The sequence below is a fragment of the Pongo abelii genome, chromosome 6 (genome assembly GCF_028885655.2).
Source record: "Pongo abelii isolate AG06213 chromosome 6, NHGRI_mPonAbe1-v2.0_pri, whole genome shotgun sequence".
Classification (NCBI taxonomy): Eukaryota; Metazoa; Chordata; class Mammalia; order Primates; family Hominidae; genus Pongo; species Pongo abelii.
In genome coordinates this window covers 15,396,583-15,407,564 of record NC_071991.2, presented here as the reverse complement: position 1 = coordinate 15,407,564, position 10,982 = coordinate 15,396,583, and positions in this window count along the sequence as shown.

Below are 10,982 nucleotides of genomic sequence, written 5' to 3'. Positions count from 1 at the left end.
AGCCTCCTGAGTTGCTGGGATTACAGGCACCCACCACCACACCTAGCTAATTTTTGTATTTTAGTAGAGTTGGGGTTTCACCATGTTGGCCAGGCTAATCTCGAACTCCTGACCTCAGGCGATGCGCCCGCCTCGGCCTTCCAAAGTGCTGGGATTATAGGCATGAGACACCGCACCTGGCCATCTTAAAAAAATTTTTTTTAATTAGCTGAGCATGGTGATACCTGCCTGTAGTCCCAGCTACTTGGAAGGCTGAGGCAGTAGGATGACTTGAGCCCACAAGTTCAAGGCAGCAGTGAGCTGTGATCATGCCACTGCACTCCAGCCTGGGTGACAGAGCAAGACCCTGTTTCTAAAAACAAATAAATAAAAAGTTGGATTAAAAATGAGTTTTAGATCCAGCTCGGTCACTTGGCTTCACAACTTTTGGCCAATCACCTAAGGTCACCTCCTTTATAAAATGAGAATGACGTAATTGCCATTGCAATAATAACTAGCATTCGGATATTGCCTTAGACAGCAAATGAGACCCTGAAAAATAGCAGACACCCGCTAAAAGTTAAATGAATGTAATCAAAAGTGCCTTGTAGGCTGGGCGCGGTGTCTCACACCTATAACCCCAGTACTTTGGGAGGTTGAGGCAGGCACATCGCTTGAGGTCAGGAGTTCGAGACCAGCCTGGCCAACGTGTTGAAACCCCATCTCTATTAAAAAAAAAAAAAAAAATTTAAATTAGCTGGGTGTTATGGCTTACACCTGTAGTCCCAGCTACTCGGGAGGCTGAGGCAGGAGAAGTGCTTGAGCCTGGGAGGTGGAGGTTGCAGTGAGCCCAGATTGTGCCACTGCACTCCAGCCTGTGTGACAGAGTGAGTCCCTGACTCGACAAAATTAAAAAATAAAGTTCATTGTAAACTGTAAAATGGGTGTTGAAGCCTCCGCCCATGGGCTGCAGGGACAGGGACAGGTCACACGGTCACTCCTCAGGAATCTTGCAAAGTTGGCTTCACAGAATGATTCACCCACAGACAAAAAACAAGAGTTTTTCCAAAACCCAGCCTCGCTGCAGAGCCGTCCATTCAGAATCTCCAGGCCGGGCCCCAGAGCTGACTGTTTTTAGCTTTCCTGGGTGATCTGGTTGTCCCATCGGGGGACAGCACTGAGGGGTGGCTGCTCCTTTTTGGGGAATGGACCTTATGGAGGCAGTATGAGAAGAGTAATTCCCCAGAGAGTAGACACCCTTGGGCCTGCTTTTTTTTTAATAGAGAAAGAGTCTCACTCTGTCTCCCAGGTTGGAGTGCAGTGGTGCAATCATAGCTCACTGCAGCCTCCAACTCCTGGCCTCAGGCAATCCTCCCAGCTCAGCCTCCCAAGTAGCTGGCACTACAGGCACATATCACCACACCTGGCTTTTTTTTTTTTTTTTTAAGACATAGGGTCTCACTATGTTGCCCAGGCTGGTCTCAAACTCCTGGCCTCAAGCAGTCCTCCCACCTCAGCCTCCCAGAGTGCTAAGATTACAAGCGCGAGCCACAGTGCCCAGTCTAAGATTTTTTTTTTAAGCAGCATAATGTTTTTCAGGTTTACTTATGTTGTTTGTGATCTACTGACGTTTTTAGTAGAAGACTTATATTCTGACTTTTTTACTGCCCGATACTTTTAGACAGGGTCTCACTCTGTCTCCCAGGCTGGAGTGCACTGGTGCAATCATGGCTAACTGCAGCCTCCAACTCCTGGTCCCAAGCCATGCTCCCGAGTAGCTGGGACTGCAGGTATACGCCACTACACCTGGGTAAGTTTTTTATTTTTTTCTTTTCTTTCTTGCTTTCTTTATTTTTTGAGACAGAGTCTCGCTCTGTCACCCAGGCTGGAGTGCAGTGGCGCAATCTCGGCTCACTGCAACCTTTGCCTCCCAGGTTCAGGCAATTCTCCTACCTCAGCCTCCCAAATTGCTGGGACTATAGGTGTGTGCCACCACGCCCGGCTAATTTTTTGTATTGTTAGTAAAGACGGGGTTTCACCGTGTTAGCCAGGATGGTCTTGATCCCCTGACCTCATGATCCTCCCGCCTCGGCATCGCAAAGTGCTGGGATTACAGGTGTGAGCCACCGTGTCCGGCCTTATTTCTTTATTTTTTTAGTATAGGATCTTGCTATGCTGCCCAGGCTGGTCTTGAACTCCCAGCCTCAAGTAATCCTTCTGCCTGAGGCTCCCAGAGTACTGACATTAGAGGTGTGAGACACCATGCCTGGCTTGCTTTTATATCAATGCATGTCACTACCTTCCATAGGCGGGCTGACTCCTGGAAGCCAGACGGTGGACACCAGCCCACAGCAAGGTACTAATGAAGAGGGTGTCCACCGTGGCCACATGCTGCCACCTCCCAAAACGCCAGGGAAACCTGAGGGGGAGCTGCTGTGCAGACAAGTTCATGCTCACCAAGTGTGCCCTCTGTACCCCAATCATCCCCTGCCTTCCTTACAAACCACCTGAAAACGTGTAACCGGTTTAGACCGATGGACTGTGTGAACTTGTAAAATATATATTTAGTTTTCATCGGCTTTCCTGGCACACGACTCCCAACAGCCTTAGAATCCTTAAAGTGATCATCTTCTTGTATGTTAATGAGTAGCTTCAGGATAGGGGCTGGTCACCCAAAGACCAAAGAAGGATTAGAGGGTTGGGACTTTCAGCCCCACCCCTAACCTCCAGGGAGGACAGATGGGCTCAACGGTGACCTGAATCACCAACAGTCAGTCACTTAATCAATCATGCCCTATGTAATGATTCTATAAAAACCCTAATGGACTGTGTTCAGGGGGCTTCCAGAAGGCTGAACACGTGGAGTTTCCTGGTGGGAGGGGGCTGTTGCATCCAGGGATGGCATGGAATCTCTCCATCCCTTCCTCCGTACCTCGCCCTATGCACCTGTGAAAGGAAAATATCTTGGGCTCCTTCAAACTGGGATCTGCTCAGGGCAAATCTGCCTCCCATTCTATCCGAAGTCATCCCTCAGCTCACTGAGATAGATGCATATCTGACTGCCTCCTTTGGAAAGGCTACTCAGAAGCTCAGAAGAATGCAACCATTCCTCTCTCACCTATCTATGACTGGGAAGCCCCATCCCTGCTTGCAGTCTTCCAGCCTTTGCTTCAAGTTGTCCTGTCTTTCCAGACCAATTCAATGTACTTCTTACATATATTGATTGATGTCTCATGTCTCCCTAAAATGCATAAAACCAAGCTGTGCCCCGACCACCTTGGGCACATGCCGTCAGCACTTCCTGAGGCAGTGTCATGGGTGTGCATCCTCAACCTTGGTAAAATAAGCTTTCTAAATTTACTGAGACCTGTCTCAAATGTTCGGGGTTCACATTCCTCTTCCTCTGTAGCCTTTGGAACATCTTTTATAATAAACCAGTAAATGTAAGTGTTTCCCTGAGTTCTGTGAGCCACTCCAGCAAATTAAGCAAACCCAAAGAGGGGGTTGTGGGAACCCTGATTTATAGTCACCAGTCAGAAGCACAGATAAAACAACCTGGAGCTTGTGATTGGCATCAAAGTAGGGAGTAGTCTTGGGGGCTGATTTCTCAACCTATGAGATCAGATGCTATCTCCAAGGAGAGGATGCCCAGCTAGTATCTGCTGCAGAATGAATTACGTGTTTGCTAGTGGGGAGAAATCCCTAAACATTTGGACATAGAAGTCTTCCATGTTGGTCGTTGTGGGGTGAGAGTAGAGAAAAACCAGGTTGTGGCTGAGTGGGGTGGCTCATGCTTGTAATCCCAGCACTTTGGGAGGCCGAGTTGGGCAGATCACTTGAGGTCAGGAGTTTGAGACCAGCCTGGCCAACATGGTGAAACCCTGTCTCTACTAAAAATACAAAAATGAGCTGGGTGTGGTGACACACAGTTGTAATCCCAGCTACTTGGGAGGCTGAGGTGAGAGGATTTCTTGAACCTAAGAGGCGGAGGTTGCAGTGAGCCGAGATCGTGCCACTGCACCCCAGTCTGGGCAATAGAGTGAGCCTCAAAAAAAAAGTGTTTTTACCACACAGAGATGTTGCAGTCTCCCCAATGCACCACAATGTAGCAGTCTCTCATTGTGAGGTGTCAGCCGGAGTTCTTTGTCTCATGACCAAGAGAATTAAGGAGCATGGACACATAGGGTGAGGTTGGAGTAAAAGTTTAATAAGTGAAAGAAAGCTCTCTGCAGCAGAGAGGGAGCCCAAATGGGTTGCTGTTTTTACAGTTGAATGCAAAGGCTTTTATAAGAAACTGATGAGGGCTGGGCATCTCATTTTCATAAAGGCACAAACTTCTAGTAGCTCCCCACCCCATTCTCCTAATGCACATGCAACCACTTAGCTTGAGTTCTCTATATTGCTTTGTTCCCCTTACTGCACATTTGTCAGGAGATGGACTTTTCCATTGTGGGCATGTCTAGGCAAGTCGCCTTTGTAGGCTTTTTCTATCTGTGGAGCTGTGGGCATATCTCAGGCAAGCCCCGCTGTGCAAGTTCCCTTATCTGTGCCTGCAGCTTGATTTTTCAGGCTGTTCTTTTGTTTGAAAGAATTCAACTGAGGACCCACCCTAACTGCCTGCCTGTCCAGTTTCTTTCTCCTCTCTCAGAGACTGTGACAAAAATGACATGTGTTACCTCCAGGTCAAGGTAGTTAAGGCCAGCATGCTTCATCCATTCCTCTCCTCCTTCCATAGAGATCTCAAAGATAACATGTCTTCTGTAATGTCTCCTCTAGCCTGGGGCCCTGAGTGACTATATGGAGCAGAGAGAGGCTCCTGTTGGCTCTCACTGGAGATGCAGCATGAGCAAGGAATAAGCCTGTGTTGTGTAAACCAGTGGTGATTTCAGGCTATTTTGTTGCAGCAACTAGTAACGGTAATCCTGTCTAATGCAATTGTATATCAGGTGGTTTCTACTTACTCTCCCAGAAACTAGAATGCTCTGAATGTTAGTAGAAGAAACTAAGGACATTAGCAGATTTAATAACCACCAGCAAGAATTCCCAAATGATGGCCGGGTGTGCTGGTGGCTCACGTCTGTAATCCCAGTGCTTTGGGAGGCCGAGATGGAAAGATCACTTGAGCCCAGAAGTTTAAGACTAACCTGAGCAATATAGTGAAACTCTGTCTCTACAAAAAGAGAAAACTTTTAATCAGCCACACCTGTAGTCCCAGCTAATCTGAAGGCTGAGGTGGGAGGATCACGTCAGCCTAGTAGTTTGAGGCTGCAGTGAGCTATGATTGCACCACTGCACTCCAATCTGAGTGACGGAGCAAGATTTTGTCTCTAAAATTACAAAAAAACAAAGAAAGACTTCCCAAGTGAACAAGTCTACCTCCTAAACACCTTGGAACAGTTCTAAAAGAAGTCGATCTGAACACACAACATCAGAAATTCTTAAGACATCGCCCTGGCTAGGGACGCCCCAGGTGTTACCTGTGGCCAAAAGCCAAGCGCTGGCCACCCATTCAGCCCCTTTGGTTACGCCTCATAAACATTTTATGGACCCTGTTCAATTGCAAAGCGATTCACACTATTAACTCCCATCAGGGTTTTATTGTGGAAAGATGTTGCAAGCTTGGTCCACGCAAGCGGAGCCATGCGCCAGTTCAGGAATCACGGCTGCCAAAGCCCAGCTGGAGCAGGTGCAGATGCAGATCGGCAATTCGTGGCTAATGGACACTCGTGGCTAATGGACTGCTCCCAATCTCACCCCCAGCCAGCTGGCACTGAGCCCTGAGGCTTCATCCTCCCAGCAAAGGTCCTGGAAATGGCTGGACTGAATTAGTCCCCCATATAACATGGGATGATGTTGCATTCACCCCAGTGGGATGTATGATCATAAAAATCTGTTCTATCAGCCTTCCTGCCTTCATCCTGCACCCAGGACAGACCCACATCCTATTACTGCCAATGCAGTTTCACATCAGACATCTATAGGGTGATATCTATTCAGGAATGACAGAGAGAGTGAGAGAGAAGGAAGACTTGGGCCCTTGACATGCTGAGCATGAGAAGAGGAGTGAGGGGTAAGCAGTCTGGCTGATTCCCCTCCCCAGCCCGGGATAATTTGCATAAAGCCGCAATTTCCCCAGCAACAGTCTCTGATTGGTCCCTGTCTGTCCATTAGCTGACTCCAGTCCTGACCAGCCTGTTTGTTCTCAGTCCCCCTGCCAGGACACATTCTGAAGAGAGTGGGAGATTCAGCTCAGCCTCACTCCTCCCCTTTAACCCCCAGAGCTAGATTACAACCTTTTGAGGCTCTAAGCATTGACCATGGCGATGCCCCCAGCCACTGTCCCAGCCCCTCACTGTGCAATTCACAACAAAACAGTATTTTGCAGAATGACACAAAACTGACATTGATGCTGGAATTCAAACAGCCTTTTTCTGGATTTTCAGATTGCAAAATCCTGTATAAGCTTGTCAAGAATGAGCGCCTCTCTGTCTCTTCGGGTGTGTGTTCTTGTGTGAGTGTGTGCCTGGATGTGGGCGTGGGTGACTCTGGTGTGAGTCTGGATTCAGGGGTGTGAATGTGTGTGTTTCCTGGCTTTTTATTTTTTGGGGGGCAGAGTCTCGCTCTATCACCCAGGCTGGAGTGCAGTGGCACGATCTCAGCTCACTGCAAATTCCTCCTCCTGGGTTCAAGCGATTCTCGTGCCTCAGCCTCCCAAGTAACTGGTACCATAGTCGTGCACCACCACGCCTGGCTAATTTTTGTATTTCTAGTAGAGACAGGGTTTCATCATGTTGGCCAGGTTGGTCTTGAACTTCTGACATTAAGCGTTCCACCCACCTCAGCTTCCCAAAGTGCTGAGATTACAGGCGTGAGCCACCACACCCAGCTTTTTGTTTTTTTGTTTTTTTGTTTTTTTTGAGATGGAGTCTCACTCTGTCGCCCAGGCTGGACTGCAGTGAAGCGATCTCGGCTCACTGGGTTCAAGCGATTCTCCTGTCTCAGCCTCCTGAGTAGCTGGGATTACAGGCATGCACCACCATGCTCGGTTAATTTTTGTATTTTTAGTAGAGATGAGGTTTCCCCATGTTGGCCAGGCTGGTCTCGAACTCCTGAACTCAGGTCATCTGCGACTCAGCCTCCCAAAGTGCTGGGATTACAGGCATGAGCCACCACACCCAGCCTGTTTCCTGACTTTGGCCTGAGTCTGTCTCCTCATCCCTTCTTCAGCGTTTATCTCCTTCACAGCTTCTCTGTCTATGGAGGGCCCCAGACAGGCTTTGCTTCCCAAAGGAAACCAGGCCAAGTGGTTTTGGGATGTGAATGGAGGGCCAGGATCATGCCAGGAAGAGAGAGCAGAGGGGCAGGACGTGGAGGCAGGTGCTCAAAGGATCTGGACACAAGGAGGGAGGGCTTGAGGCCTATCAAGTGGGGGTACTTCCCTGGATGCCCACCCATCCAGATCAGAGGGACAGAGGGACAGGCTGAGCCCAAGGCCCTGTGGCCAGTGCCACCCCCATCACCATAATAAGCTCCTACTATGTGCCTTGCCTTGCACTAGGTGGTTTGCATACACTGTCCCATTGAATCCTCACAACAATCCCAATGCACCCCCTTTTTCTTTTTTTTTTTTTTTTGAGACAGAGTCTCGCTCTGTCACCCAGGCTGGAGTGCCGTGCTGTGATCTCGACTCACTGCAACCTCTGCCTCCCACATTCAGGCAATTCTGCCTCAGTCTCCCAAGTAGCTGGGATTACAGGCACCTGCCACCACACCCAGCTAATTATTGCATTTTTACCAAAGAGGGGTTTCGTCATGTTGGCCAGGCTGGTCTCAAGCTCCTGACCTCAGGTGATCTGCCCACCTCAGCCTCTCGAAGTGCTAGGATTACAGGCGTGAGCCACCGCGCCTAGCCCCTATGTACTCTTGTTCCCAATTTTACAAATGAGGACTGGAAACTCAGAGAGGTTAAGTGACTTTCCCAGGATCACACAGCTGGTAAATGGGGAGCTAGGTTTCAAACCTAGTGTGCCTCGCGCTAAAGGCTGTGCTCTTTCTGCTAAGTCACGCTACCTCCAGGGAGGAACACATCAGGTATTAGAAGTAGCAGGACTAAGCAGAGGCCAGAGCCAAAGAGACCCATGTGGATAGGCAACGAGGATACAAGAAAGTGGGAAAGTCTAGGATAAAGACACCCCAGGCCAGGCACAGCGGCTTACGCCTGTGATTCCAGCATTTTGGGAGGCCGAAGCAGGAGGATCACCTGTGGTCAGGAGTTCAAGACCAGCCTGGCCAATGCAGTGAAATACAAAAATGAGCCAGGCATGGTGGCGCATGCCTATAATCCCAGCTACTCAGGAGGCTGAGGTGGGAGGATCGCTTGAACCCAGGAGGCAGAGGTTGCAGTGAGCCAAGATCCCACTGCACTCCATCCTGGGCGACAGAGTGAGACTCCATCTAAAAAAAAAAAAAAAAAGTACCCCAAAGGCTCTTCTCTGGTCAGGCCAAGGGGTACCTTGGAGAGAGTGTGGGGGCCAAGCAAGAAACTCCTGTGATATGAGGTGGGGTGGGCAACTGTACCACCAGCTCCTTTTTTTTTTTTTTTTTTTTTTTTTGAGATAGTCATTCTCTGTCACCCAGCCTGTGGTACAGTGAAGCAATCATAGCTCACTGCATCCTCCAACTCCTGGGGTCAAGCGATCCTCCCGCCTCAGCCTCCCAAAGTGCTGAAATTATAGGCATGCATCACCATGCCTGGCTAATATTTTTATATTTTGTAGAAATGAGGGTCACACTATGTTACCCAGGCTGGTCTCGAACTCCTGGCGTCAAGTGATCCTTCCTACTCAGCCTCCGAAAGTGCTGGGATTACAGATATGAGCCACTGTGCCCCCAGCCTCACGGTCTCTTATGTAATTCCAGCACTTTGGGAGGCCGAGGCGGGCGGATCACGAGGTCAGGAGATCGAGACCATCGTGGCTAACAAGGTGAAACCCCGTCTCTACTAAAAATACAAAAAAATTAGCCTGGCGTCGTGGCGGGCGCCTGTAGTCCCAGCTACTCGGGAGGCTGAGACAGGAGAAAGGCGTGAACCCGGGAGGCGGAGCTTGCAGTGAGCCGAGATCGCGCCACTGCACTCCAGCCTGGGCCACAGAGCGAGACTCCGTCTCAAAAAAAAGAAAGAAAGAAAAACTATAAATTCCGGCAAAACAGAATCCTCCCTCTCACTGCATGTCCAAGGGAACCAGCTAACACTTCATAATCTTCCAAATTCCCCATCCCATAAAATAGTGGCAATGACCAACCCCGCCCCGCGACAAGGATCTGCCGCAATACAGTGACCTATTTCCTCAAGTCAGCAAAGACCTTCGAGCCCCCCAGGTGCTCTAAAAATACAGCTGCCTACATGGCCAGAGCAGCCGCAAAGATGCCGCCTGGGCTCAATGTGTTCATCAAGATGCACGCTTTGGAAAAATAACAAAGAGCAGTAGTTTTTCTATGGAGAGGAGGGCCGGACAGCAGGGTGGATGCTCAATGAGCTCTAAGGGACAGATCCTTCTGCAGTTCATCCTAATCGCACCTTGCCTTCTCCTTCCTTAGCAGTTTGCAATCATTCTGTTCAATTGCTTGTTGTGCTGACGTTTGGCATTGCCTTTATTTACTTTGTAAATGACCCATTCTCAGGCTGATGCGTTCAGATACTTCACTTCTCTCTCTGGGCATGACGGCCCAGCGCGGTGGCTCAACCTGTAGTAATCCCAGTGCTTTGGGAGGCGGAGGCAGGAGGATTGCTTGAGGTCAGGAATTCAAGACCAGCTTGGACAACAGAACAAGACCCTGTCTCTACAAAAAAAAATTAAAATTCGCCGAATGAGTGGTTCATGCCTGTAGTTCCAGCCACTCAGGAAGCTGAGGCAGGAGGATTGCTTCAGCCCAGAACTTCAAGGCCACAGTGAGCTATGACAGTGCCACTGCTCTCCAACTTAGGTGACAGAGTGAGACCCCATCTCTTTTTTTTTTTTTCTGAGTCAGAGTCTTGCTCTGTAGCCCAGGCTGGAGTGCAGTGGCGCGATCTCAGATCACTGCAAGCTCCGCCTCGTGGATTCACGCTATTCTCCTGCCTCAGCCTCCCGAGTAGCTGGGACTACAGGCGCTCGCCACCACGCCTGGCTAATTTTTTATGTTTTTAGTAGAGACGGGGTTTCATCGTGTTAACCAGGATGGTCTCGATCTCCTGACCTCGTGATCCGCCCGCCTCGGCCTCCCAAAGTGCTGGGATTACAGGTGTGAGCCACTGCGCCCGGCCGACCCCATCTCTTTAAAAACAAAAAAAAAAGTTTTTTTTTAATTCACTGGGCATTGTGATGCACGCCTGTAGTCCCAGCTACTCAGGAGGCTGAGGTAGGAGGATTGATTGAGCACAGACGCTCAAGGTTACAGTGAGCTACTATGGCACCATTGCGCTCCAGCCTGGGCAACAGAGCAAGATCTTGTCTCTAAAAATAAAGATAAAAATTAAAATCCAAGTAAAATAAATCTTTTAAAAAAAACAAAGTGCTTCTCAAACATTCAAGTACAGGGACATCGGGTAGACTGAAAAAAGGAGCCACTAGTGCCTTCCCTGGAAACAACTCATCCCCTACCCCCCAAAAAAGGCAGCCTGACCCAGAAAAGTAAGCCTTTTAAATTGTGGAGTCTGGGCTGGGCGCCGTGGCTCATGCCTGTAATCCTAGCACTTTGGGAGACTGAGGCGGGCAGGTCACTTGAGGTCAGGAGTTCGAGACCAAGCTGGCCAACATGATGAGACCTTGTCTCTACTAAAAATACAAAAATTAGCCAGGCGCAGTGGCTCATGCCTGTACTCATGCCTGTAGTACCAGCTACTTGGGAGGCTGAGACAGGAGAATCACTTGAACCCAAGGGGCAGAGTTTGCAGTGAGCTGAGATTGTGCCACTGCACTCAAGCCTGCGCTACAGGGTAGGACTCCTTCTTAAAAAAAAAAAAA